Source organism: Scyliorhinus torazame, chromosome 3 (genome assembly GCF_047496885.1).
Source record: "Scyliorhinus torazame isolate Kashiwa2021f chromosome 3, sScyTor2.1, whole genome shotgun sequence".
NCBI lineage: Eukaryota > Metazoa > Chordata > Chondrichthyes > Carcharhiniformes > Scyliorhinidae > Scyliorhinus > Scyliorhinus torazame.
Window position 1 is genome coordinate 83736722 of NC_092709.1, and position 5653 is coordinate 83742374.

A 5653-nucleotide genomic window follows, 5' to 3' on the forward strand; every position below is an offset into this window, starting at 1 on the left:
TTTGGACTGCAGCCATTACTTGTTAGTACTGACCCAGTGTAATTGCCAAGTGATCCATCTCCTGTCGTCTTTGTCACCCTGAGCGTGCCGTCACTGAGTTTGCGGCCCTCCCTGTCTGGAGTAAAGTCCGGCTTACGTGAATCAGAGTCGGCGTTTGGTTGCTCCCCATCTGGAGTCTGGTCTGTTTCACCTGAGTCAGTGTTGGTTTGTTGGTGCTCCCCGTCCGGAGTCTTAGCAGGTTCACTGGAGTCAGCTGAGATTTCTTGAAGCTGCACGTCTGGAGTTGGAACATGCAGGAATGCATTGACTTATGGAGAGATTTGAGCGAATGAGGGTGGAAGTATCATGGTGTCACCGGAGTCACCAGTGGTCTCACAGTGATCGTTGAGTGCCTCTGTACACACTAGTTGAGGTCAGTCATTTTGCACATCTTGCATGGGAGTGGGATGCTGTCGTCACTCGTCTCACATACCGTGGGGAGAGCCTCAGTAGCTGCTTGTTGTTCACTTGGATTGGGTAAATTGCCAGAGTCTTCATCTGGTGGCGCAAACAATGTGGGTGGACTGTCATTGTCTTGCTGTTTCCTTCATTTGGGCTTGGACTGTCATCGTCGCTTTGTTCTTCACTGTAGCATGATAGACCGTCATAGTCGTCCTGCTGTACACTGGAGCGTGGTAGACTGTCATAGTCTTCTTGCTGTTTACTTTAGCATGGCAGACTTGCATCGTCTGCCGCTAGTTGGTCAGAGGAGGTTGCTAGACCCTCATGATCTTGTTCCTGCAAGGACTGCACGTCGGAGTCTTGCGTTGCTTCTATCGCGGAAGCTGTCCACGAGCTCGCTGCGGAGGCTTGTGACACTGGAGTCACTTCTTGTTCGTGCAAGGACTGCACTCTAGAGTCTTGCATTTCTACAATTGTGGAGTCTATCCACGAGCTCGCTGTGGAGACTTGTGACACTAGAGTCACTTCTTGTTCATGCAAGGACTGCGGTGTGGAGTCTTGCGTGTCTTCTTTCGTAGAGTCGGGAACCCTGAGCGGTGCGTGGCCCAAGCTCTGTGTGGCAGCAGGCCGCTCTCTGTGGGCTTGTACCGCTCTCTGTCTCTTGGTTTCAGGCCGCAGCATAATCCTGCACTCACGAGTCGGGATGTCGTAGATGCTGGGCTGAAGATTCTCAAATGCGAAGAATGAATCCGCGTCTGTGTCGGATTCAGTACGGGGATCGCATACGGGGATCACTATTTCTAATGAAAAAACCTTCGTCCGAGTCGTAGTCTTCTAGGACCATATCATCACTGTTTGCGTCGGAGCTGGCATTGGGCTTGCGAGGTCCAGAGAAAATGTAAAGGTCGGTTTTGAAGTATTCAAGGTCGGAATCATCGGTTTGTGCATAGGTAACTGCTTGGTGCAGGGTTCTTCGGAGGTTAATTTCATTTCCTGGTTCAATTTGAGGCATTGTGCTGTCATTCCAGATGAAAGAAGGTTGTTTTACGGCTTTAAAATATTTTTTCTTTGATTTGGGACGTTTCTCCTTTAAATGGGCGTGGTCCAGGGCCTCTGACGTCATGACGCATGTGACATCATACGTAGGAAGCATTTGCGCATAATCGCTGTTCCTGTACCGGGGGCTGTTTTCGTGATTGCGCATGCGCGGCGTCTCGCATTTTCTTCTGCTCTGGCACCGGCGCTGGTGAGCAGAAGCTCTGTCTTTTCAGCATCGGCCACGTCTTGTAGGTCGGCTGCTACCAGGAAGATTTCAAACTTTTGCCGGAATGCCCGCCAGTTTTCGCGGAGATCGCCGTGGCACTGGAGCTGCTGCGGAACCCGGATCTCGAACATCTTGCCTGGGTATCGTTGCTGGTTGTCACTGTACGCTGTGGTATGGCTATGTGGATTGAAACAGTTCACTGCTGGTACCATGATTTGTTATGCTCTAGGTGTAGCATAAGCGGCTTCCTTGTGGTGCACTTGACAAAGGAAGGTTCAGACGTGGGGATAACTTCAACACGTTTATTAAACTATTTACACTTCTATTACTCGAGTTCGACATTACTGCTAATCCTACTATAGCTACCCAGATTGACTAACCAGTTTTCTACAATCCACGTGGTGGGTGTGATATTGAATCAACCCTGTGTCTGTACTCACTGACTGTCTCCACTGGAAAGAGGCAGATCATGTGTGTGGTGTCCTTTATATATGGGTTGGTGTAATGACCTCCTGTGGTCGTGTCATCTCTGTGTGTATCGTGAATGTCCATTGGCCGTGTCCTATCTAACTGATCAATTGGTTGAGTGTGTGTGTGTGATGTCTCTGGTGCTCCCTCTAGTGTCTAGCTAGCCTACATGTATTTACATTAACCCCCCGTGTGCCCACAGTGATGCACATCACCACAGCAAGTTTGGTGGTAAACCTAGCCAAAAGTGAATTTGGAAAAGCCCAAGTCACTTTCCTTGGACATACAATTGGACACGACGGGAAATAATACCCTCGACACGATGGGAAATAATGCGATGTTTTGGTATGAGTGGATTTTACCAGAAATTTGTACCGAATTTTAGCAGTGCAGTCGCTCCACTCACGAACTTGCTCAAGAAGCGCAACAAATTCCAGTGGACAGCGGAGTGTCAACAGGCATTTGATAGCCTGAAGGCTGTGTTAACCACTGCTCCTGTGTTAGCCATCCCAAATTACACAAAACCATTCAAAGCGGCGGTCGATGCGAATGATGTGGGCGTAGGTGCGGTGCTTCTACAAGACGACGATGAAGGTCTAGAGCGGCCTATTGGTTATTTTTCAAAGAAATTGAATTCTCACCAGAAAAAGTATTACACGATTGAGAAGGAGACTTTGAGTTTGGTGCTGGCTTTGCAACATTTTCACATTTATGTGACCAGCAATCCGTCTGACACCGTTATATATACTAATCATAGTCCGTTGACGTTTTTGGAGCGATTCCGGAATAACAATGCAAGGCTGTTTCGCTGGAGTTTATTGTTACAGCTATTTCATTTAAAAATAGTACATGTGGTAAGACTAGAAAACATGATAGCCGATGCTTTGTCACGAATGTGATGAACAGAAGAATTCCAGTTGGAGGAAGAAGAACAAAATGGACTGTTATTAATAAATGTTTGCGTGTTTTGTTTTGTTTAAAATAAAACGGATATTCATTGTCCATATTTCTTCAAGGAAAGTGAAAAGGTGAAAAATGAAACCATCTTGAAGTTGATGATTTATTTATTTTTCTTGGGGGGAGGTGTCATGTGAGAGTGTTGCCAATAATGTTGCTCTTTTAATGAGTGGAATACTATCCCACCAGCGTCACCAATAATGTTGCCAAATTAACTAGATATGGCACTTATTAATGATAATATTGCTTTTCAGAGTCACAAGGTATCAAATGATACCACCACAAGGCTTTACCGGATATCGATCAAAGACCAAACAACCAGTTAGTCAGTTCAAGTTCAAAGATAGTTTATTTACACACAAGGATTACTTCGACATGCAACATAAAACACTACAAGTTAAACTACACCTAATAACTACAATAACGTATACTTAACTTCAGGGCAACTGGCCCTTTGCAGATGAACAAGGCCTTTGTTTGGATCTTGCGTGGCTGGGTCGAAGAAGTGGCTTTGTTTCTGCTGGGCTCATCTGTCTGGTAGTGATCGTTGGTCTTGAACTTGTCTTCTGGTCGTAATGCAACACTTGGTTTTAGGCGTAGGCCGGGGCCAAGAGAGACTGAACAAATCCCTCTGGGATTTCGCGCTCTTTGGGGCGACCTTAGCTTTGGACCCAATAATTCGACAGGCTTCGATCACTGCTTTCGATTTTGACCAATAAAGGGGCAGGTGCCTTGATGGCTGGGCGTGTCCTGAGCGGTCATTGACCTTGGCTGTTTGGACTTTCTTAGCAAAGGGAGTGGCGCCGGTTAGTCTGCATCTGTATCGGTTACCTGAGTACAGTCCTTTTGTTCTGGGGAAATGGACCTTTAGAATGCAAACGAGCGGGGGTTTTGATCGCGTCTAGCTATCTGGGTTGCAAATACACACACAAGCTCTGAGTGTGCCTGAGTCCTGGGTTGGCCATAATTCCTATAGTCCTTTGCAGGTGGCCATCTGAGATGGCTATATCCCGTCCTCTTGATCCTGAACGTGAAGTGTGGTGGATCACACTGTTGATCCCTCATCCGTCGCTGGTGTGCCGATTACCCTTGGTCAAGGACAGGTTCTACACTACTCTGTCCTATGTTTTGGAGCATTTACCTATGTTTTATTAACACATCATACATTCATAATCTCTAAGGGGTCACTATAAAACATTCAACTATTACACATTTAACTTATTCGCACAAGGGAATATCTAACTATCACTATCTAAGCTACTCTCATGCTGCTGGCAAATATAAAAAGGAACTTATGTACATTACAAAACTTTAAACCAACGGCAGCATCACATTTCTACTTAACTTATCAACGTTACAGAGGTGTACAATCTTTATTTTTATCGGTGATTACATCGTTTGTTGGGTTGGGTGATTCCGATGAAGGGGGCTGGGAGTGTATATATCGGTGAGCGGGAGGCTCTTTTTCGCCATTTGCGGAGTCTAAGTGTCTGGATGACACTGCAGATTATCGCTATCACCAGAAGGGTCTCTATGTGAAAAGGAATACCATTTAACAATGTTTTCGCACCAAGTGGGGTATCAGTGTTTATCTCTATGTGTGGTGTGGTGTCCAGGCTAGGGGTATAATGTGTGGTCATGTTCGGGGCTGGTATGATGTGAGGTACAGAGGCTTGTAACGCGTGCAATTGTAGGAGTCCAGCGATGATCGCAATGGAGGTCATCAGTCCTGCCGTCATCTTGTCTTCTGTCTTCCGTTTTTCGTATCTTCCTGGGGGTGCAAGCATAATATGTTATTATCTTTGGTTAACATCTCGTTTTGTTTGTCTTTCTCTCCTTAAGTTCAATTACCCATAACCTTTTTTAGTGACTAGACATGCGAGAAAATTTTTTTCCTTTTAAATGCAGAGAATCTTACAGCTTGTGGTCGATGCTTGGAGTGGGTGGACAATTTCTTCGACCAGTCTTTCTTCAATCACAACCATGGGAAGGTGAGGCTTATCTTAACCAGCCGCATTTTAGGGCAGCCGGTTTTATAAAGTTTCTTCTTCCCAGGGTCCAGAGGTAGTTCGCGTATAGCAACATATATGTGGCAACCAAGTGTGTTAAACATGTAAATAACAGGTGGGGAAGTGACGAAAGAGTCGCAGAAGGTAAAGAGTTGAGTGTACAGACTGGTAAAGGGCATTCTTTAAACCACAATAAGAGCCGAGAAGGGAAAACTGAGACCTGCCAAAGACAGTGAAAAGTGTAAAGAACCATTCCGGAGTACTCGAAGTGACGGGAACATGAGGTGCGTGTGGACCGTGGCAGGGCAAGAATGGGTGGAATTCCCGGGTAGGGCGGTGATCAGTGCCGTTGCTCCACTATCCGAGCTTAGCTGATCAGATGCGTTTGGGTTCCTCAGGAAGGACGGAGATTAGTGCCGTCACTCCACTACCTGGGTGACCGAAACGAGTGGAAAGAATTTGTAACACATGTGAGATCCAACAATTGTTCCTTTAACGATTGGGCGTTAGAGGA